Genomic DNA, 24,728 nt, shown 5'->3' with positions numbered 1-24,728 from the left:
CACCCATGGTCCCACTTTTTCAGCAAGCATGGCCAATGGTTACAGTCTGAGCCAGCAACTATTAGAGTATTCTCACAGATGGGGAAAACAGGGCTGAGACTATTTTGTGTACCCAGGGCTAGTCAAGCCACTACAACTGGTATTATCCAAAGCGAGTTGCAAATAAACTTGCACACCTACACTGAAGTTTTTAAAAATCATGTGTCGAGTGGGGAAGTGCCATTTAAATTGTTTCTTCGATTGCATCACTTTTTAGCACGTACTTAAATGCAGATAAGCTGACTCCTGAGGGCAAGATTTTGTTATGATGACCCAATATTAGTGTAAATTATAAATAGCTTTTGTTGAAACCAATTCAAGCTGACTGCCAAGTACCGTATTTTTTGCACCATAACACTCACTTTTTTCCTCCTAGAAAGTAAGGGGAAATGTCTGTGCGTGTTATGGAGGGAATGCCTACGGGTGGCATGCCTACGGATTTTCCTCCTCTAAAAACTACGTGCGTGTTATGGTTGGGTGCGTGTTATAGAGCGAAAAATACGGTATGTAACTAGGCCTAAATATAAAGGCTCACACACTAAACTCCATGTGAAAAGAGGAGCTTAAGAATATTTAAAAATAAAAATAAAAAGCACTCTTCATCTGAGGATCACAGGGCAGTTGACAATGTAAAAGCACAAAAAATATCACATAATAACAAACAAAACAATAACGTGCGCGTGCACACACACACACACACACACACACACACACTGGATCAGGCCAGTTGCCGATCTAGCCCAGCATCCTGTTCTCACAGTTGCCAACAGATGCCCTTAGTAAGCCCACAAGCAGGCCCTGAGTGTAAGGGCATTCACCTCTGTAATTTCCATCAGCTGGTATTCAGATGCATACTGCTTCTAACCATATGTGCCATTTTTTCAGACGTGAGCAAGTGTTTGTCAGAATAATCACTGTAACATAAAAAGGTCATCCTTAAATTATGCGTGTTGGATTAGGACTGAATAACTATATGTTTATATCTTGAATTCTCTTAACAAATACCTTTTGTCGATGGCTTTGCATATTATACTAAAAGCATTTTCACAGAAAAATTGCTTTGTCAAGCCAGTTGTGTCAAGATTACTTAGATAAAGCTGCCTTGGGATGTTTTGGCTTAAAAATGTTTTGTTTTTTGCATCCAAACGAACTATTTCCTATAGTTTGGCTGTAACATAGCATAATCTATGATGGCCACCCGACTGAGTGCCAAGAGCAGTGCTGAAATACATCAAAGTGGAGATTGTGGCTAATTTTAGTTGTGTGTGATGTACATAATTTGGATATATGGTTTCATGAACATGGTAGACATCAAACTACACTTACTAAACTTACTACTGTAGAATATTATTTCACTGAAATTAGAACTTTCAAATGAGAAACACTGTCCTGTTTTCATTTTAATTACAGATTTTTTTGTAAGATTTACAAGGAAAACTGTAATTAAATATGAATTTAGATGCATATTTTAAACATGTTTTTCTAAGAATATGCATCTTAAAATACATTTTTTTAAATGCCAAACCATTCAGAGAAGTGTGAAATCAGATAGATAGCTACATTTTGCTCCACATGTTATTGTGAGAAATGTGGAACAGCTCAGTTAGTACTGGAATTCACAAAGATTACATTCTTCAAGCATCCCTAGAAAAAGCTACCTTTAAAATATTTAGGAGAGAGGCAGAATAAATAAATAGGAGAGAATAAATTAAAAGGAAGTTCTTCTTCACCCTGCACATAGTTAAACTGTAGAATTCTCAGACACAGAATGCAATGATGAGACTACCAACTTGGACAGCTTTAAAAGGGGATGAGACAAATTCACTGAGGATAAGGCTAATAATGGTAACAGCTACTCGTCATGACGACTGTATATTATCGCCAATATGCCTCTCAATTCCAACTGCTGTGAAACAAAATTAGGGAGACTGCTGCTGCACTTTGTCTTGTTTGTAGGCTTACTGTAGGCATCTTGTAGGCTTACTGTAGACATCTGGTTGGCTTCTATGAGACCAGAATACTGTGCTAGATGGACCTTTGGCCTGATCCAGCAGGGTTCTTCTTCTGACATGTGAATGTATGTTGAGACAGGGTTTTTCCCCCCAAAGTTTGATCTAATTTTCATTTGCTTTCTTGTTCTTGAGGCCTTAGCAGAGCCTTCACTATTCTGCTGCCATCCAGATGCTTTGGATTGGCTGGAGCTGGTGGAAGTTGTTCTAAACATCTGGAGGGCAGCAGATGGTGAAGGCTGCATTAGCAGTTTGGGCTACCAAATTTTCTGCAACAATTTCAGGGGGATTTAAGCATGCCCATTATCCACCCAGTTTGACCCAGCATTTTGACATATTCTGACTAATAATCTTCATGCGCTCTTTTTGCTGATGAAAGTTAAGTAAATATCTTACAGAGAGAAGGCTACCACAGTGTTAAAAAAAAGTATGCCAAATTTTATACCTTGATAACTGGCCTATATTCGCAAAATTCTGAAAAGTAATTTTTAAAATTAAGTATTTACAAAAATTGGCCCTGGTAGGAATAGTTTAAGATATAAATATGAAAAACGTGGGTGCTTCATGTCTTTAGACATGCTAAAAGGTTTCCCAGATGCACATGTACAGTTGTTTAAAGATGTGCGTCCATTTTACATGTTTCCTATGGGGAACAACAGTGTTTCCTACAGCAACAGTAGTGTATTGCTAAACTTGCCTCCATTCAGGCTTGTAATTCAGAGCTATTTGGAGAAAAATAGTCTCATTCATTTTTGTGCATTCACAGTTACCATACGGAGTCATATAAATAGCAAGCTTGTAGAATTTGTTTCTCTGGTTTACTTTTAATGAAAGAAACAAGCCAGAATCCCCTTGTGGGGGTTTTGTAGTGAATTGTTTCTTTCCCAAATGTTTCATTGAGAAAAGAACGCAGTAGTCTAAGCAATGAAAACCTACACTCTTTTTCTACTTCTATCAAAGCCTTGTTGAGATGTATGGCCTGCTATTGTATGTTTATTCAGGCATCAATCACAATCAAGTCTCTTGCTAGTTCATCTGTAAGGGCATTGTAATTCTATTTTTATCAGTTCCTTCCTGTTCACCAGACAGTTAAAGTAGCATGAACAGGGGTCAGAAATATCTTGATGGATTCGGTTCCCAGAGATATCAGTGACCAGAGGAAGAGTTTTGTTGAAATTTCTTCCTGAACTGATAATGGAGACAAGCAATGGCAAGGTGTAGAAAGAGGGCATGCAGTGCAAGGCATAGGTGGCACATATCAGTGATAGATACAGTGGCCAGACTGCGTAGAAGACAGCAAATAATGTACTGCTAATTCATAATAAATGTTAACATTCTCATTTAGTAGTTTAAAACTGAATGCATTTGCTTATGGTCAGTACAGCTGTGCATTTTGCAATCGCATTATTTAGGACAACCTAAAGATGGAGCGAGCTTGTTTTCTCTTGCCCTGGAGGGTAGGATTCAAACCAATGGCTTCAAGTTGAAAGAAAGGAGATTCCGACTGAACATTGGGAAGAACTCTCTGACAGTAAGAACTGTTTGACAGTGGGACTGGCTGCCTTGGAAGATGGTGGACTCTCCTTCCTTGGAGGTTTTTAAGCAGAGGTTGGATGGCCATCTGTCATGGATACTTTAGCTGAGATTCCTGCATTGCAGGGGGTTGAACTAGATGACCTTTGCTGTCCCTTCTAACTCAACAATTCTAGGATTCTATTCTGGTGATCCCCGTGGAGGAGGGTAGACAGAACTTTGCTGTCCTTTTTTCTACATGTTAATCCCCACAGTTCTCCAGGAATGTCCCCTAAAGGGTGCCCTGGTGGCTCTGTGCACACAAGATCTACTGTGTATTGTTTGGAGTATGTATGTGTGAAGGGCGGAAAATGGTGTGAAAAATAAGATGGAGGTATCTTGGCATTTCACCTTTCTTTCAGTTGAGGTTTATTTCACTCATTGTCTCATACAAAGGGCTTGTGTAGAATTTCTGACTCCTTTTTTGCACAGCCTACTCCCATCATCAGCTGCTTTGGAAACTCCATTTTGCAAGTGGATTGCCATGCTACACTCAGCTAGGAATAGGAGTACTTTCTGCTGAAGAAGCTGAAATCTAAAATGTGTTGGGTTTATGCCCCTTTGAATGCTACCCTAAACATTGTCTTATCTATTTCACATTTTACACTGTAAATGGAAAATCTGTGCAACCGACTATTGACTGATTTATTATTAATTTCTATGCTGCTTAATATATTAAAAATATCTCTTAAGCGTTGTTCAAAAAACTGAAGCTGCAACAGGCAGCTTAAACAAAATATTACAAAAAATACACAGTTAACATTTTAAAACATTACATAAATAGGAAGTTATTAATACTAAGTTACTAATATATAAAAAAATCAATATCAGTTCATTTTCTTTCTCACACACCCTCACTCTTAGCCTCTGAGATCTCAGCCAGAGCCCAAACAAACTCAAAACTCACCCTCAAAAGGCCTACAATGAGAAGAGTTCCTGGAAGCAGAGGACATCACCCTAGTCCTTCATGGTAGACTTTCATTTTATGGGCAGGCCCATTGACTTCAATCTAGGACAAATAAGTAAAAGCAGATATGAAAAAGGAGTTACAGTGGTGCCCTGCAAGACGAATGCCTCGCAAGACGGAAAACTCGCTAGACGAAAGAGTTTTCCGTTTTGGAGGTGCTTCGCAAAACGAATCTCCTATGGGCTTGCTTCGCAAGATGAAAATGTCTTGCGAGTTCCTGCGGGGTTTTTTTCCTTCCCCCCCCTTTTTCTAAGCCGCTAAGCCACTTATCAGCTGATCCGATAAGCTGATAAGCCGCTAAAAGCCGCTAATAGTGCTAATCCTCTAATCCGTCAATGGGCTTGCTTCGCAAGACGAAAAAACCGCTAGACGAAGAGAATCACAGAACGGATTCTTTTCGTCTTGCGAGGCACCACTGTAGTTTTATTCAGTTGTGAGCTCTGTAAAACTGGGTACCCTATAGTTTCAATCAGGGCTGTCTTTAGCATATGCGGTGCTGGGGTGGAAAGATCAGCCTAGCGGCCCCCCTCCCGGGCTGCCCAGAGTTGTTGACATTTTTTTAGGGAGAGGAACCACAAAGTTGTTGACCTTTTTTAAGGAAAGCTTCCTCAGAGTTGTTGAGGGGAGCAACCAACACAAGCAGCAGAGGAGCCCTGCGCAACCAACCAGCCTGAGGCGTCAGCGACTGAGCGAAGCCAGGCACCTCGTGGTGTAAGCAACGTGCGCGGGGTGGGCCTCTCCACAGCCCTACACCACTCCCAGGCGTGCAGGAGGGCGGAGCCGGCCGGCCACCTCAGCACCTTGCTGACTCGCTTGCCCCCAAATTCGCGGCGCAAAGCCACCCACAGCAGAAGAGCCCACAGGCTCTTCCGTGGACTCTTGGCCTAGCGCCCCTGAGAGCCTGGCGCCCGGGTACCCTGCACCCCTAGCACCTATGGGTAAGATGGCCCTGGTTTCAATACAATGCTGAGCTTCATCCAACATATGTGGAATTCCTGAGGCAGCAAGTTGAACAATTTGTTTATTTGGCCTGATCAGTTTGACCGCATCTCTTTCAGCCATTTATTTGTTTGTTTTTAGTGACATGAATTCATTTTTAATTACATGAATACACACATTTCTGTACAACTTATGCTATGGTCTTATACTTAGACCTGTCAAATTCAGTGGGGATTCCTCCCAGGTAAGTGGGAATAGGATTGAAGCCATAAATGCTATTTATCCTGCTTGTTACAGGGTGTAATGTGTAATTACAAAAAAAGTTCCTCTTCAGTTGACAGTATTTCATCTGAATAACTTTTGCTTTGTTGGAGCGAGTTTAGTAATTTATGGCAATTTTTGATTTCCTGCTTTGCATTCCCAGGACAATGTTCTTCAGTGAGCATGGCAATTCTTAAAAACAATAACCCTGAGGGTAACTGAAAAACCTTAGCTTCAAGCACTAAATCTAATTTTACTATGCCATGACTCCCTCAGGATATATTCAGAATAACTATTCAGTATAGAAGATCTGCTGTTCAAACTTGCATAACTTCATGGAAATTATATTTCAAGGACTGTGATTCCCCAGCTTGGGATCTTAGCAAGCAGTGAAACTGCAGTGAGTTTGCTGAGCTTAGTTATACAGGTTTGAAGTCAGCAGCCTACGGTGTAGTAGACTCTCTTGAGGAAAGCAAAGGGGGAAAGCCCACAAATTACAGTTTTTTAATTCTTTCCAGATATATTCATATTATTGCTATACCAGAGCAGAAGAGAATTTCCTGTTCTCTTGCAGGTTCTGCCTTCTCTGAAAAATGCAGCAGGCAGAATAGAATATGTAAAGATAGAAATCAAGAGATAGTCTGGTAATGTATACAGTGGAACGTCGTATTACGTACCGTCCTCCTTGCGAACGCTTTGGGTTACGAGCTCCGCTAACCTGGAAGTAGATGCTCCCTGTTGCAAACTTTTTAAAAATCTATAAATCATTAGTAGACTGGTTTGGATTGTTTTGCATTCCTTTTTTCTTATCTTTTCTTATGTTCTGTACTCCTAACACAATCATTGTGAGGAGCCTTGAGCACAATCTTGTGAGAAAGTATCATACACATCCATTTGAAATACAGTAGTACCTCTAGTTATGAACTTAATGTAGTTAAAAGTCACTTTGAGGTTTGTTTTTAAACAACCAAGCAGTATATAAATTACATGAAATACATATGCCACTTTTTCCATCGTTCAAACCATTCTCAAGGCAGCTTACCACATGAAAAAAGTACATATGTTGCAAACATCAAAAGTAGTCATAAACAATAAATAAAACATCAAAAAGTACACATACATATTAAACTATTTCCACATAAATCATAAGATCTAAAATAAAGATACAAAAATTAACATCAATAGCTGCAACATACCCACTTCCAAACAACCCCCACTAAACAATACCCCTGGCCGAGAGTCTGTTTAGCAGCCTCAGCTTCTGTAGCTGGAGTCAGGGCCCCATCTTCCCAGGGCAGGTGGGAAAAGGCCTGCAAGGCAAGGAGCAGGTCTTCCAGGACTCACAGAAATTAAAAAATTATAATATGCACGTAATGGTGAACTGCCATCTGTTTGATACCTTACTTTTGTATTAAGCTTTTTTAGCTGAAGATTAAATGTTGCTTTTCTATGACAGGAATGTAGGTGAACTGGAAAATCCCATCAACTTGAAAGTGATAAAAAGGTCAAGGTGATAACTATTTGATTAGACTAATTTGAATTGATAGAATGAGAACAATGGAGAAGTCTGTAAAATTCAAATGCATGCATTCTCTTTTATTAATAGACAACAGCTCAACAGAAGGTAGCTTCTTATTCTGTGGCTCAGAAGCACCTAACATATCCATTTGAAATAGTTAAAGAGGGTGTTTACTAAAAAGTGGTCCAAATGACTTTTACTGTTGACTCCTAAAAACACAAAAACTTTGATTTAGCTCTACATGATAAAATCTCACCTCCTTGCACTTTTTGATGGCACAGTAGAAAGATTGCATGTGACCCACATTCAACCTTTATGTTAACCCAGGCTATAGCATGGACTTGCACTGACATCTGAGAGCTTTTTAAGTTAAACCTTGTGAACTCGAAAGTAGCAATATTAAATATTGTATGAGAAGCTTGTCAAAAAATCTTCATAAAACGTGGCCTAAAAGCAATATCATGAGCTCCTTTTTATAAGCGTGGCACATTTTCAGTATAAACAAAGAAGTCATAATCTTAAAATTCTGGAGAATTTGTATTCTAAGGGAGATTAAAAAAACCAGTAATCATATTTTGTATGATAATTATAATAGTAATATCTTTTAAATTAATTGTTCTCCACTATCTTCAGAATTGTATGATAATTATAATAGTAATATCTCTTAAATTAATTGTTCTCCACTATCTTCAGAATTTCACTGTAAGTATAGATGGTGCAAGTAAATAGTCAAATCTTTTTATTTTTATTTTTTAGTAACCGAACTTTTGATTATGCCCTGAACTTCCAACACAAGTGTATGGGATTCTTGCTCTTTAGTGCAAACCATGGGAAGTGGGTTAAGAGCTCTCTCCTATGTAAACACTAGCCATTCAAAGGCTTTAGCAGAGAGTGGGAGTTCACATAGTTGTTGTTTAGTCGTGTCCAACTCTTTGTGACCCCATGGACCAGAGCACGCCAGGCACTCCTGTGTTCCACTGCCTCCCACAGTTTGGTCAAACTCATGTTAGTAGCTTCAAGAACACTGTCCAACCATCTCGTCCTCTGTCGTCCCCTTCTCCTTGTGATGGGAGTTGTAGTCCCAAAACATCTGGAGGGCCAAGTTTGGCCATGCCTGGGGTAGTAGGTACAAAGTCAGTTGCACACTACATTCCACCAGAGAGCCAAGTTTCCCCACATTCCTGCTATGCAGACTTGTAAAAAGCCACTTGTTGAGTTGTGTGTGGCAAGTTAGAATATCCTTGAGGTGATCAAGCAGACAAACTTCGTAAATCAGGTAAAAGCTTGGTTCTTTCTTCATAGAGCGTATTTGCCAAAGTAGCTAGGTAGTCAGGTGTTTTACACACTTACCTCTGAGTAAGTCTCACTGAACTCAGTGAGTCTTACATGTGAGTAGATATATAGGATTGCACTATTAGTACATTATTTTTTATAGACTTATATAGATGCTTTTGTATGATAATTGCAAAAGCCATAATGTGATATTGGCGGTGGCGGCGGGGGGCATGTACCTGAATCCACTATATCCTGCAGTTAAATTACTGGTTATAAGCCAATGCTTTCGTATAAAGGTTTGCGTTCCTAGGGAAGGGAAATAAGGTCACTTTTGTGGTTGCCCGCCTTTGTGCTTTTCCTCTCAGTGCTAGCCCCTTAAAAATTGTTGTTTCTTTTTAAAATTATGCAGGATCCTTCATTGATACACCCCGTGGGCCCTGGCACTTGCTTCAACATGTCATGTGCTGATGCTAGGTCTGCCTAGTGGGTAGAAATAATCTGCTGTAATTATATGAGGATCACAAGTTAGTGGTGAAACACATGGCATATGTCATGTATTGAAATTAGCAGGAAATAAAAACGGGAAGTTTATCACTCTTAGTGGGTTATATTCTGCTTGGAGGTTTCAGACTTTCCAGGCTTTATAGGGTTTATCAAATGGCAATGTCCCTGCACAGTTGGGTTCTGTATGCAGAGTTGACCCAGATTAACCTCCGTGTGGCTGCCTTTCCCCCCTTTTTAGCGCACTCTTGTTTTGCTTTTGTGTGTGTGTGTGAATCCATGTTTAACTGAGTGAACTGGAGTTCAGAGAATAAGAGAGCCCCAAATCCTGGACCTCTGTGGAACATAATACTAAATGCTTTTCCACATTTGCCATTCTGCAGAGTTAAGAGAGGTTGCTTTCTTGTGCTTTTCCTCATCTGTCACAGTGGCAATATGTAGTGACATTTCTAACTGCTAGCATGGAAACAAGATAAAAAGTGTTTGGGACAACTGGGAAATTTCATTTAGACAGAATGTCAGACCCTAGTCTCCAGTGTAAATACTGTAGCTTTACCATGTCCAGCTTTATGATATCATTTTATGTAAAATTATATCAGAGTCTAGCTATGAGCAGGAAGACCATTGCGCTTGTTGAATAAACTTCCATTTATCCTACCATTTAGCAAGACCTGCATCCCCTCCATATCACTGCCGTTTGTAATGTATAACAAATTTTAAAAGGTGCCTAGCGTTGTAAAAGCTCAAGCACTCAAAAGAAGCCTTGATCACAGTGGAGTTCTGAAGGTTTGTTAAGCCTCTTCAGCAAAGCCATCTCCTGCCCACATTTTTCTTGCAGATCAAGTTCATGCTAGCTAATGATTATTTAGATTTCCACAGTAACCTAACACCGATATTTCAGGACAAATAGGCACCAGTGTGGCTCCTGAATGAGCAAGCTGCATGTATTCATAAGCCATTCCATTCATTTCTCTGACATGTAAAAAAAGGGGGGGGGGAGGGCAGCTTTCATCCTATTGCCAACTCTTTTATCTTTAAAGCATCAGGTTTCCGGAAATCATTCTGCCTGCACCACAATTTCAAAGACTACTCTGGGCTATTCAGAAACTTTTAATTCTCATAGTTTTCAGTGGAGGTTTCTTCTTTTCCACACACTCAAAAAAAATCTTAGTAAAAGTATTTGTGTGCAGAGTTACTTCACTTCCTGCTATTGAGGACTGTGCATTGTTTAAAAAGATGCTGTGTTTATATACATTATAGTGAGGACTATGGCCACAGCTATTGTTGAAAGATGTTACACAGCCATTTATCACAGTATGTCAGCAAACCCATTGTAAAAATGTCCTGCTAGTTAAATGAGGCTTAGATTTAATGGGGCTGTAAGAAAGAAAGAGTTTCTTTTATCATACTGTAAATAAGGTTCCTATAGCAATGTCATTAGGTTAAGGTGTAGGCTCCCTTCTGAATTAAGATAGCAACACCTCTTGCAGAGGTCATGAAACAATTCCGAAAAACAATTCTGGCAGTCTTTTTGTAGGGAGCGGTGCTTTGTCACAGACATAGACAGTACTGCAAAATGAATGTTGAATGAGACATATGGTCTGCTATATGTTTCACTTGCCAATGAAGCTACGTAGTAAGCTATTTACGTCCTGCATTTGGGAGGATTTCAGAAAACATTCAGAAAAAAGTACTTGATGGAAAGAGGTTCTTGAATTTAGGGCTATGTCTACACTGCAAGTTACCTTGCTTCTGTGGAATCTCAGAAACTGGATGGAATCAAAAACTCAGTAGGGACAGTGCCCATCTGCTCCCATCTGTTCGACTCGCTAAACCGAAAACCAAGGCGCGGCTTCCGATTGGCTGCAGGAGCTTCCTGCATGCAATTGGAAGCTGCATAAGCCACGTTGTATGTTTGGATTCAAAAAAATGTTTGCAAACTGGAACACTTCCAGGTTAGCAGTGTTCGGAAGCCGATTTGCTTGACAACTAAGCCGTTCGAGATCCAAGGTACCACTGCAATGGCTAACTTTACTGCATGGTAATCACCAGAGATTTTCTCAGGTATCAAAAAAGGAGGAGCAATTTGAGCAAAATAATTTAAAATTTAATTTTAACAATTTCAGTTTACCGTAATTTTAAAAATAAGGCAATTATCAGCCTAGAAATCCCTTGTGGATATAAGGCCTCCATTGCACACATTCCTTTTGTGTGAATGGCGAATTGTGTTTACATATGAGCTCTGTGTGCAATCTTGAGTGTGCATGGGGTTGTAGATTTGGCTGTCCTTTTAAATATTAAAATAATACACATCCAAAACAGAATTTTATCTCAGACCAGCAGCATCATGTCAGTTTTTAAACCAGTTGACAACTTCAGTGTATTGATGCCTATTGCACATCTCAGTGCAAAGAGGGGGATATCTGTGTTTATCGGTGTTTGATACAAAATGGCTCTTCGGTTGAAAGACCTCCAGACCAAACTGATAAATAGCTATGAAATTCATTTTTAGAGTGTTTGAATTCAAATCTTTATAACTTACTAAATGGAAGACTAGGTAAGCACAATTCACAGGTCATCAGAAGAATGAATATTTTAAAAAGCATTGTAACAACCATAAACCACAGACCCTCCTTCACTGACCTAGAGCTATTTCAATCATTTGAAAGCCTCTTTTCATATGCTAAGGTTTGCCCTCTTCACATACCTTTCTGTAATAATGGTCTCTTGCATAGTCCTATCTTTCTGAATCTTTATGCCTTCCTTGAGCACTTGCTTCTTTCAGGTCTTTAGGAGATTTGAGGTCTCTTCATTACTGTTTCCCCCCCTGTTTGTTGAATTGTTTAATGCATATCTTCTGCTCAACTCCTCCTCTGCTTTCTCTCAGCTTTTGTGATGTCTTCTGATCAAAGACCTGTTTTTCTTATTTTAACCTTTTCTCTGGGTTGCCTGCTAAAACCTTTTATTCTTGCGATGGTGACAAATGCCTCTGTATATTGATCTCTTTTCATAGTTGAAATAAAAAAATTCCTTCCAGTAGCACCTTAAAGACCAACTAAGTTAGTTACCAAGAACTAACTTAGTTGGTCTTTAAGGTGCTACTGGAAGGAATTTTTTTATTTTGACTATGGCAGACCAACACGGCTACCTAGCTACTTCTTTTCATAGTTGTCTTCATATTTCAGCATGCATGTTCAATTTTCTTTTTCTGTTAAGAATAGATAGCTTGTTGATGATGCCAATTAAAATGTTGCAATGGGGATGTGTTGTTTCCTTTTACTTTGGCTTGACTAGGTGGCATGCACCATTGGAACGATCTTAGATCATCCCTCTTTCTTTTCCTCCCATTTGATTCCCCCTCCCTCATAACATTTCTAAAATATTCCCTTTCCTCTCTTCTTTTACAGCCCAAATCCTGGTTGATGATCTTGTTCCGTCTCAGTATGATTACTCTAATCAACTTCTCTGGCTTGCCTTTGCTATATCTCAGCCCCTTTGTTTCTTTCTGCTAAGTGCATTTATCATGCCCATCATTTTGATGACAAAACAAGTGTGCTCTTAAAGGCTTTCCATTGAATGTCTTTGAATTCAGCATAAATACACTGACGCTTACTTATGGCCTTCTGCCAATGTTAGTCTATGATTTAATCTTACAAACCTTAAATGTTCTTTTTCAGGGCATTTCTTTTAAATATATTCTGTCTGTTACAACAGTTTCTGGAAGTTTTCAAGCATGTGAAAGGGCCAGACAATCATTTTCCAGCCACAAAATGACTTTCTAATGTTACCTATTGGCATATTTCTATGAGAAATTATTGGGTCTTGAAAGGACAGAGTAAGCCAAGTTCAAAAGTTTGTCAGATTTAAAGTGGCCTGTGGTTGCAGTGCATGTGAAACACTTTAATGTGTTGTAACTGCAGAACTGTTTGTGAAATCATAGTGGACATAATGTATTCTGAGCGCAGAATTTGATACTCCATAGCACGGAATTTTGATTTCTTCCTCAGAACTTGTTATTATTATACATTTGTGCTGCAATCCCATGCACACATATTTAGAAGTAAGCCCAACTGAAAATCTTGATTAAACATGCATCTGCTTCTACTGTAAGCCCTGCTCACATCCTGCACTTTATTCTCAGGGCCTAATAATTATGTGTATAAGACATTTCTTATCACTTTTCCCCTCTTTTTCTTCTGCTTCTCTCATACTTCTCACTGGCATTATTTTGCCTACTTTTAGGTGTAAAGCTTTTAGCAGGGTCCTGTTTTACTTAATATTTTAAAGCATCATATAATTGATGGAACTATATAAATAATAGCAACAGTATAAGAAACACTGCCCAACTTAACCCATGCCAAAGGGAAGACTCTTTTCTACACCAATATTCATCAGCATGATTCAGTGTTGTGAGGGAAGTTAATAGAGGGCACCTCACTGTACTCATTTGGAAATTATGGCTTAATAAAATAACTTTAAAAGGCTCTAGAAAGTGATAATTAAAAAAAACTACTGTGGCTTGAAGTATAAAATGCACAGTCACAAGGGCATGATAAATTTGCTGTTTTAGGTATATCGTCCGTTCATCTAACTTCATTGCAATCATAGCTGTACATTTAATAGCAAAAATAATTTGTTCTGTTTAGCGTCCAGAACATTTGAGGTACAGAGACAAAAATAGTTACAAAATAACTGCAGATAAATTACAAGCTTTGGTTCAGGATTGCTATAAAAGTTCTAGGTATACTTTTGAAATCACTGGCTGTACTCAGATTTACTTTTGCAAGTCAAGTGAATAGAACCCACCATCACACTTTGTTATCTAGATTAGGCAAAGGGACCCCTGACCGTTAGGTCCAGTTGCGGACGACTCTGGGATTGTGGCGCTCATCTCGCTTTATTGGCCGAGGAAGCCGGTGTGCAGCTTCCGGGTCATTTGGCCAGCATGTCTAAATTTCCTTTTCTCTGTCACTGGCACACTCTGTGGATGACACCACAGGAATAATGATTTTTTCTGAATGGCTTAGGGTGGTTTGATTGACTAGGGGGGGGACGAACCTTACCAGTGTCCTGTCCCCTACCCCATCTGGTTATAAACCCTAGCTTCTCTCCCCCACTCTTGACTCCTGCAGATAAAAAAGGAGAAGGGTGTAAGCAAAATAATTCACCGTCCTACTGAAGCCATTTCTGCGGGAGAAAGATGCTGAAGACAGGCATGGGACCTGCTGGCAAAGCAAAGGGGATGGGCAGAAGCATATAGGAAGCCTTTCGGTGGACAATGTAGTAATAATGGCCCTGGGTGTCAGGAGAAAGACTGGTCTGTGGCTCAGAATCTTGGGAGGGCTTTGTCCCACTTTGCCCATCAATTTTAGCAACCTTTTTCCTACACAGGTTATCTGCCTTCTCCATTCTGTCACTTGGGGTGATGTTGCCAACCCTGCCACCACCACACACGGGCATTCATGACTAAATGGGGCGACATTTTTGCCATCTGTTTGATGGCAGTCAGAATGTCTCTTTTCTCCTGCAGCACCTTCTAGAAGCAGCTTCCTATGGAAAGCTCCTGGACCTGAGACGTGGGGCAAGGCAGGTAGATATAACTCAGTCCCAGATCTCTCTCTCTCTCTCTGCCACCCCCCATTTCTCTCTCTCTCTCTGTGTGTGTGTGTGTGTGTGTGTGTCTTGCTTTCCCCCACCTTTGAATATGTATTCTAGCTGCTTCCTATCTCTCTACCACACAGCCTGCTTTAGCCCCTTCAGCCAGTACTATGAGGTGCAGCAATGCCCTGTGCTTTATTCCCAAACTTTGTGCTCCACAAAGGTGACCCACATACACCCAGGAAGTCAGGATCCGTACAACTGAGCTCCAGATCTCCAACCCTGGAAAGGATGATTTAAAAAAAATAATAAATGAAAAACTGGAGGTGTGTTTGGGAAGGAAAATTTAGTTGCCTTGTGTTGTTTTTCTCTTCTTTCCTTTATAGCAGCTGTGGCTTCCAATATGCTTTTGATCTGGATGTATATTTAGACCTTGACTTCTATTTATCAGCTATCTATATTATAAGAATCTTGCTTCTTGTCAGTCTAATTTCAAGTTGCTGCCGGCTCCTGACACCCAGCACTTTGTCAAGCACAAGCTGCTTGGCTCCTATTACTACTGATTTCAGCATTGCTAATAAACAGCAACACCAAGGCTATATTTCCTGGTTCCTGTCACACTGCTGCTTTCCTGGGTGAAATAAAAGTCCTATTAACATGCTCCTCCTCATTGGCTCTGACAGCTTGATTAATTAGCTCCTCTCTTTAGATGACCTCTGCACTGACATGACAAGGAGGTGAATATAAAATGAATAGTTTGTCCATATAATGGGCTACTGTAAGTTTCTAGAGTTTTATCAGATCAGACTGTCTGGGGCTGGGAACCTGGAGTATAAAATCTATACTCCACAGCTGTCGAGTTTTGAACTACAAAGCTTTACAACATGGTTCAAGAACTTAAAAACAAAACATAGCTATTAAAGAAAAACAAATATCCAGCATGGCTGTGCTCTTTCATAAAAAATATTCTTTGTTTGTACTGTCATGAGCTCACAATACAAATGTATTTCCTTTTTACATTACCAGATAAAATTGCCTTTTGGCTTCCATTTTTTAAAAATTGGAAAAAATATAGCATGCAACTCTGTGGGCATGCAGTCGTCTATAGGCACTGTTTTAAAATATCCCTGTAGTTAAATGTCACTCTGTAACAGAAAGGTAGAGTTGGTAGCTCAAGAGATGATGTCTGTAAAAAATTACAGTCTCAATTTTGTTATGGAAAGTCCACAGACCTTCATTTTCTAGCCCATGTAACCATTTTAAGGCACAAATGTGTAAATTTTATGCCATACAAGGATTGAAATAAGGATAATTGGTGAAGCTTGCTTCCAGCCACCTTACCATAGCATACTGCATAATGTTCACACACCCCTTTTTGGGAAAGAAAAATCAGCATTAAAAATGTGGCAATTGTGCGGTGAATTACAGTACTGTGGACAGCTTGTATATCGATTAAGTTTGGTAATCATTTGCCATGTAAGTCAACACTACCTATTAGCACTAAGCAGAACATGCTTAGTTCTATTTAGTGATATTTGGCAGAATAAAAGTGGGGTGTGGGGAACCAGTATTGTACCGTAAGTAATTATAGCTGTTTCTGATTTTGATGCTATTTTTTGAATTTGATTTACAGTCGTACCTTGACTCCTGAACGCCTTGGGAGTCCAGCGTTTCGGCTCCCGAACAATCAAAAACCGGAAGTGAGTGTTCCAGTTTTCAAATGTTCTTTCGGAAGTTGAACATCTGACACAGCTTCCATGGCTTCCAATTGGCTGCAGGAGCTTCCTGCAGCCAATCAGAAGCCGCGCTTTGGAAGTCGAATGGACTTCCAGAATGGTTTCTGTTCAACTTCCGAGGTACGACTGTATTTATTATTTAAAAGCATGCAGGTATAGTTACAGCAATTATAAACACTCAGCATTTTAATGTTGACAAACTACAAATGGATTTTTTAAATAGAACTTGATTAGCAAATGGTTAATTAGAGGTGAAGAAGGAAAAAAGAAGGTGGGTGCCATTCTGTGGTCTCTGGGGGTGCCATAGGGTACTGCAGATCTCCACTTCTGCAGACAGAGGCAGAGGTCCACTGTGGAGAGGGAAAGGTCCTCTCTTGCAGAGGTCCTCACTAGACCAACATTGGAAAGCTTTGGTATCATAGCAATGCTTGGTAGGGTTGTAAGAAATGCAAACAGATTCTAGGGTAGATCTCAAGAGGCTTTGGATCTTAAGGGCAGGGATTTTTTTGAAGAAGCAGTGTTTTGTATTTAATGAGCATTTTGTATTCTTTTATTGTTGTTGCTACTGCTGTAAATTGCCCTGATGTTTTGTAAGAACGTAGTATATAAATACAAATGCCCCTCATTCTCTGCACACACCAACGGGAGAGGGAACTATGCCAACCCTGGACCTCAAATAGTTATTTTTCTCTCTCATTGGAACAAACTATGTGTGGTGGTTTTTTTTAAAAAAAGGTGGAGGGAGTAAAAAGCCTTCTCTCACCTTTTGGCCTTGCCAGCCCAGTCCTAGGGTTTCAGATTTTTCTGCCTTTTAACAATCTGAGAAAGGAAAATCATTCCAGATCATTTTATGCTGCTTTGTTCTAGTTTCAAAAAAATTGTACTGTGTTTTAACATGCTTATTTCTATACTTATTTAAGTAAGTACTTAAATTGCTTACTTACTATAATTATTTCTTTTGAGAGCTGCTTTGATTATAAATATTGTAGAAAATCAAGAAATAAATACCAAACAGTATTATTTAATCACAGCTTTTCTCTCTGGATGCTATTACATAAAAATCAGAAATTCAATTTTCTGTATTTGATGTGTCATTCGATTTTCTCTCTCTGTATGTGTTTAACCACCAATGAAAGTGCAGGTGTATATTAAACTGTTGAATATTTAAGTCATGGAATCTTCCCCCTCCCCCTCCCCCCCAAAAACCCTTAATAAGTGATTCTTAATCAGTAAAGTTTATGTTTCAGTTCAAGCTCAGCGGTCTCATACTCGTTTCTGTCAAGTATGTGCTTTTCTCCTCTAGAAACTAAGGTTAAAGGGGCCGTCTTTCAGGCAACAGAACAAAGAGAGGTGGGCTTAAAATTAGATTTTGTATAAACCTATTCTCATGTGAGCTGACCTCTTTATTTAACAATATTGAAACCAAAAGAAATGAATGACCCACATTTACACTGAGTTTTTTTCTAATTACCATACAAAGCCTCCCCTTAACTCAGTGTTTTTGCAGCCCAGAACTGTTCTTCCCAGTTGTTTGTTTCTCATCTTAAACATCTTCATTGCCCAGCCCCTTCTGTTAATTACTTCTTTGCTGCTATGCTGATGGAGGAGCATTGCTTCACACACACATACACACTGTATACATATAGAGAGTGAGCTGTAAATTCTAGCGCACATGTTGTGTTTGTGTTGTGTGTATTGTACTATATCTTAGAAAGGATACATCCACAATAATGTGAGCCTCTGGACTTCATACTGTACCCACATGCAAATAAAATGGCCAATAAGTTAGGTTCTGTAAAATATAAATTCCGATTCAGTTGTCCATAAACTTTGAAATTGTAAGATAGAAATGTTGGGTTCTAATAGCGCTGTAAAGTGTGTTCAAGTGTATAAACTTTCAATCAAGCCAGAATTTGGAAATGAACTTCGGCTTGTGGATTTGGACTGTTTGGAAGCCATTAACCATAGCAGGGTTTTCCCCCAATAGTGGCTATCTGTGATTTTCTGGTCTGTTTCCCCAAATAAATAAAAGGAAGAACAAAGTGGAAGATGTGTATGAGTGCATGGCATTTGTGCGTATCATGGTTTTAAAAGTCAGTATTGATTTGTACAAATTGGGACTATAACTTTCCAACATTACCAAGTCTGGGTGCCACTAGGAACTGTGGTTTGTTTAAAACAGAAAGTGGAAGCTTTTGCTATCTTCTTCTGGATTGTGAAAGGGGAAGGAAGGGGGACCACACAAGCCCAAAGCTTGCAGCGGATTCTCATAGTGGGAAACCATAGTTTCCAATTATCAAAATCCAACCACCGAGACAATAGCATCTTTGCTGCCATTCTATTGACTGCAATCAGCTTATTCCAGAGATGAATCTTTAGAGCCTTTTGCAAAAGGCTGTAGCTATTTTTAGAGTTTGGAGTGAGAGGGAAGCACATTCCTAACAGACATAATTAAAACAAAATACTTTGACAGTTACATTTAAATTTTAAATTGTACATTTATTTTAATCATTAATAGAGTTGCCCCAAGGCACTTATTTTTCATACTGTTTTGAAGTCATTTTTCTAAAAAGCTTCTCTCCTCCACCCCCTAGGCCTTTTTCCTCCCACCCACTTTTACAGCAGAAGATTAAAGATCTTGCTGACAATTTTAGCTACCAAAATTGGTAGAACAGTTTTGCAGATAAGAGAATAATTATAACTGAATACTTACAACTGTAAATACAGCAAGTAGGAAGTGGCACGTTCGATCTTTTCTCTGGTTATCATTAGAATAGCAGCAGCAAATGTGAGTTAATGTAATTTATGCTACCTTTAACTCAAGCAACCACAGGTCTCCTCAAATGGGCAATGCAATTTGATTCACGAGACCAGTGCAGATAGGTCTAATATTCTAGCTGGGCTCACACATACTGTTGTAGCTCACTGATCCCTCTTCTTTGAAAATGCTGCAACAGTTTTGAAAATGCCAGTGAACAGCAGAGGGGCAGAAGAAGCAGATGAAGTGGGGCAGGGGGCACAACAGCTATTGTTGGGTTTCAGTACCCACCCAAACATAGGGGTGCACTGTCAGAGGGGTAGAAAAACATTTCTAAACACTCATTGGCTGATTAGTATGTGCAGCAGGGCTCAGGAACTAGGTACCATACGCACATGATTCATCATCCAGGTACACACAGATACCTGCTTCTAATTGTTTTAATTTTATCAATGCTCAATTCTTTTTAAATGATGGTTTTTTCTTTGTTTTTAGTGATTAGTTTTTCTCTCTATGCTGCCTTAAGTCCCATCAGGGAAAAAGCCGGGGTATGAATAAATAATTTAAAAAACAACAATAAAAAGAACCCACGGCACATTTGATAAGACACAACATCATAACACTTTTGGATAATCTAGATGTGGAATCCACAGATGTGGATAATCTAGACTGGAACACCAATTGACTCCTTCAAATAGATTGTGGAAAGCTACATTTACCTTCCCGTAACAACATTTACTCAGCATATATATTAATTTTATTGTCAGTATGCATCCTATTGTTACACAGGTTTACTCCTGCATCATGTACAAATTACTGAAAGTTATGCAAGGAGAGGGCTTCGTGTGCCTCTCACAGCAGTATCACAGGCGTGCCTTTGCCTTGGACCCTGCTACAGTGGTACCCCGCAAGACGAATGCCTCGCAAGACGGAAAACCCGCAAGACGAAAGGGTTTTCTGTTTTGGAGGCGCTTCGCAAGACGAATTTCCCTATGGGCTTGCATCGCAAGACGAAAGCCCATAGGGAAATGCTGGCGGTCGGGAGCAAAGACTTTCGCCCACAGCCGGCCTTCAGAAGAGGACCTCTTCTGAAGGACGGCGGGGGGCAAAAGTCTTTGCTCCCCCCCGCCTGCCTCCCCCCCGCCTGCCCCGGGTGATCTTAAAATGCTGGCGGGCGGGAGCGAAGCGTTCGCTGCCGACCCCCAGCATTTTAAAATCTCCAAGGGACAGCAGAGAAGTCTCTGTCCCGGGGAGATTTCAAAATGCTGGGGGTCGGCAGCGCTTCGCTCCCGACCCCCAGCATTTTAAAACGATGTTCCGAAGCGGGGGGCGGGAACAGCTGCCCCAGCCGCCCCACTTCGGAACGATGTTCCGAAGTGGGGAGGTGGGGCGGGAACAGCTGCCCCAGCCGCCCCACTTCGGAACGATGTTCCGAAGGGGGGAGGTGGGTCGGGAACAGCTGCCCCATCCGCCCCACTTCGGAACGATGTTCCGAAGGGGGGAGGTGGGTCGGGAACAGCTGCCCCATCCGCCCCACTTCGGAACGATGTTCCGAAGGGGGGAGGTGGGTCGGGAACAGCTGCCCCAGCCGCCCCACTTCGGAACGATGTTCCGAAGGGGGGAGGTGGGTCGGGAACAGCTGCCCCAGCCGCCCCACTTCGGAACGATGTTCCGAAGGGGGGAGGTGGGTCGGGAACAGCTGCCCCATCCGCCCCACTTCGGAACGATGTTCCGAAGGGGGGAGGTGGGTCGGGAACAGCTGCCCCATCCGCCCCAATTCGGAACGATGTTCCGAAGGGGGGAGGTGGGTCGGGAACAGCTGCCCCATCCGCCCCACTTCGGAACGATGTTCCGAAGGGGGGAGGGGGGCGGGGACACCTGCCCCATCCGCCCCACTTCGGAACGATGTTCCGAGGGGGGGAGGGGGGCGGGGACAGCTGCCCCAGCCGCCCCACTTCGGAACGATGTTCCGAAGGGGGGAGGTGGGTCGGGAACAGCTGCCCCATCCGCCCCACTTCGGAACGATGTTCCGAAGGGGGGAGGTGGGTCGGGAACAGCTGCCCCATCCGCCCCACTTCGGAACGATGTTCCGAAGGGGGGAGGTGGGTCGGGAACAGCTGCCCCATCCGCCCCACTTCGGAACGATGTTCCGAAGGGGGGAGGGGGGCGGGGACAGCTGCCCCATCCGCCCCACTTCGGAACGATGTTCCGAAGGGGGGAGGTGGGTCGGGAACAGCTGCCCCAGCCGCCCCACTTCGGAACGATGTTCCGAAGGGGGGAGGTGGGTCGGGAACAGCTGCCCCAGCCGCCCCACTTCGGAACGATGTTCCGAAGGGGGGAGGTGGGTCGGGAACAGCTGCCCCATCCGCCCCACTTCGGAACGATGTTCCGAAGGGGGGAGGTGGGTCGGGAACAGCTGCCCCATCCGCCCCACTTCGGAACGATGTTCCGAAGGGGGGAGGTGGGTCGGGAACAGCTGCCCCATCCGCCCCACTTCGGAACGATGTTCCGAAGGGGGGAGGGGGGCGGGGACACCTGCCCCATCCGCCCCACTTCGGAACGATGTTCCGAAGGGGGGAGGTGGGTCGGGAACAGCTGCCCCATCCGCCCCACTTCGGAACGATGTTCCGAAGGGGGGAGGTGGGTCGGGAACAGCTGCCCCATCCGCCCCACTTCGGAACGATGTTCCGAAGGGGGGAGGTGGGTCGGGAACAGCTGCCCCAGCCGCCCCACTTCGGAACGATGTTCCGAAGGGGGGAGGTGGGTCGGGAACAGCTGCCCCAGCCGCCCCACTTCGGAACGATGTTCCGAAGGGGGGAGGTGGGTCGGGAACAGCTGCCCCAGCCGCCCCACTTCGGAACGATGTTCCGAAGGGGGGAGGTGGGTCGGGAACAGCTGCCCCAGCCGCCCCACTTCGGAACGATGTTCCGAAGTGGGGAGGTGGGGCGGGAACAGCTGCCGCCGCCGCCCCACTTCGGAAAGCTGTTCCGAAGTGGGGCGGGGGGGCGGGGACACCTGCCGCCGCCGCCCCACTTCGGAACAGCTTTCTGAAGTGGGGCGGGGGGGCGGGGACACCTGCCGCCGCCGCCCCACTTCGGAACAGCTTTCCGAAGTGGGGCGGGGGGGCGGGGACACCTGTCCCATCCGCCCCACTTCGGAACAGCTTTCCGAAGTGGGGCGGGGGGGCGGGGACACCTGTCCCATCCACCCCACTTCGGAAAGCTGTTCCAAAGTGGGGCGGGGGGCGGGAACAGCTGCCCCAGCCGCCCCACTTCGGAACGATGTTCCGAAGGGGGGCGGGAACACCTTCTGAAGGCGGGCAGGGGGCGAAAGTCTTTGTCCCCCCTGCCTGCCTTCCCAGGGGCTTTTAAATCGCCCCGGACAGCGGAGAAGTCCTCCGCTGTCCGGGGCGATTTAAAATGCCGCCCGCCAGCATTTTAAGATAGCCCCGCACAGCGGAGAAGTCCTCCGCTGTCCCAGGGTTTTTTAAAATGCTGGGGGTGGGAAGAAAAGCCCTTGTCCCCCCCCCCAGCCTTCAGAAGAGGTCCGGGGACAGACTGTCCCCGGACCTGGCCTGAAGGTGGTTTCCCTAGGAACGCATTAATTGATTTTCAATGCATTCCTATGGGAAACCGTGCATCGCAAGACGAAAAACCCGCAAGACGAAGAGAATTGCGGAACGAATTAATTTCGTCTTGCGAGGCACCACTGTATTAAGCCACAGTCGCCTGCAACTCGCCATTCCTTTTCCCCCTTTCATTTCTCTGCTGCGTTTTGACTGGGTGGTCTCCATTCCCAAAACGGAAGAAGTGCTTATCGGAAGTTATTTTGTGGAAGCCTTCCATTGTTTTGAAAGATATAACATAATGTGAGTGTGTTTGTACTGTGTCACATGAGAGGGTTATAAAAAGATCTGCGGAAGTTCAAATCTGTCAGCACATAAAACGTAAACACACTGCATCTTTGTGTTTACTCTTAAGTGAGCTGACATTTGCCCTAGTCAAGACAGAGATTACTTTTGTCATTTTGCAATATTCAAATACACCCCATAGCTCATTAACTAGTTTGCAGTGTAATTAGGGTCTGGAATACTTCAGAAGGGCTGAAGGGTTTGTTCTTTCCCGACTAGTAACTGAAAGTTAAAATCATTATATAGAGTTTACCTTAAGACCAAACTTGAAAGGGCTTCATTTTCTTCAACACCTCTTAAGAAATATTGTTTGTTGGCTGAAGGTGGAAAAGTTGGGTATTTTGCATACACTTACCTAATTGTGTACTATAGCCAAATAGCAGAATTTGGATTTTTTATTGCAGATACTCTATATTTTACAATACTGAATTACAGACCTCCTTTCTCCAGTGTTTTGTGGGAATTTCAAGTAGTGATCAGGTGTGTTAAGAAATTATAGTGTGAAAAGACAGCTGTTGAAATGTTTGCACAGGAACAAAACGTAGAAATGCAAGCTTGCACATCTTCCAACCAGAGACAGCAATTCTGTTTTGGAAAATAATAGCGTAAATGGGAAGCGCAAGTCATTTGTGCTTTCTGCTTCCCTTACATCTTTGCCATATGAGAAGCTTTTCTTAGTTTCAGTTTTGCTGTGGTTTTGTAAGTGCTTTAGAGGAATCTACAGTCTTGCAAGGGTACTTCCTCTGGAGAACAAACTAAATCATGTTCCGTCTGTTGTTTATCTGAACTTATCTCAGTATATCAGTCAGTTTCATATGATACTCAGGTGCCGGTGGACTAATGAGCCCTGTCAGCAGAAGCCCTACATAATGACTTCCACTCAATCAATGGGGCTTTCCCCCTCTCACCACACATCCCTCATGCCCCCTAGAATTTGCTTGGGGAACGGGTTTGAGAGCACCCCCAAGAACTGCATGCAGGGGGAGGGGAAAATCATTCAAGTTGCATCATCTCAAAAAGAATATTGCAATGGTATAAAAGGTTCAGAAAAGGGCAATCAGAATATTCAAATGTGTGGAGCGACTCACCTATGAGGAACCATTGCAGGGTTTGGACTTTTTTAAGTTTAGAGAATAGGAGAGGTAAGAAGCGACATGACAGAGGTGTCAGGAGTTCAGCCTACACTTGAGTAGGACCCTGGCAGAGACACATGCCCGACTGGCATGTTCCCTCCCTCCTGGTCGATTGGGAGCTTCATAACCTATCTTCAGCCCGAACATCACAGCGACCGATGCCAACCGACACTGGCACACTTAGGGATCCGCAGAGTTTGCGCATCATGCGTGACAGACCTCAGCAACTCAGCATTTTGGCTAATCTACTTTATTTACATATAAACACACACGGAGCACTGCAACATGGCTCCCTCTCTCTCTAGCATCAGACAGCAAAGAGAAAAAGAACAAAGGACAATAGTCCCACTTCACGGAACACAGCAACACAAACATCCTGTCTCCATCACTTCCCCCTCTGTAGAGTCAAACATATACCGTTGTGTGATAGACAACAATCCCATGGCTGCAATCATGGAGCAGGAATTCTAACAAGTTTATAAAAATTTTGTGTGGCAAGGGAAGAGTGGCT

General features: G+C 42.5%; 1 protein-coding gene and 1 long non-coding RNA gene across 4 annotated transcripts in view; one reads left to right on the top strand and one right to left on the bottom strand.

Annotated features, from left to right (window-relative positions):
* MPPED2 (metallophosphoesterase domain containing 2) overlaps positions 1-24,728 on the top strand; it is a 134,129-nt gene that overhangs the window by 95,698 nt on the left and 13,703 nt on the right. The gene's annotated exons all lie outside the window — the stretch shown is intronic.
* LOC310689191 lies at positions 753-5,516 on the bottom strand. The gene is made up of 3 exons (XR_014517390.1): positions 5,176-5,516; positions 4,528-4,629; positions 753-953 (listed from the first exon to the last, which is right to left on the bottom strand). It is a non-coding gene; the product is annotated as an uncharacterized lncRNA (long non-coding RNA).

The sequence above is a fragment of the Podarcis liolepis genome (assembly GCF_965112155.1).
Source record: "Podarcis liolepis genome assembly, chromosome: 1".
NCBI lineage: Eukaryota > Metazoa > Chordata > Lepidosauria > Squamata > Lacertidae > Podarcis > Podarcis liolepis.
Note: the sequence above shows the minus strand (reverse complement) of the source record. Positions and strands in the feature narration are given on the sequence as shown.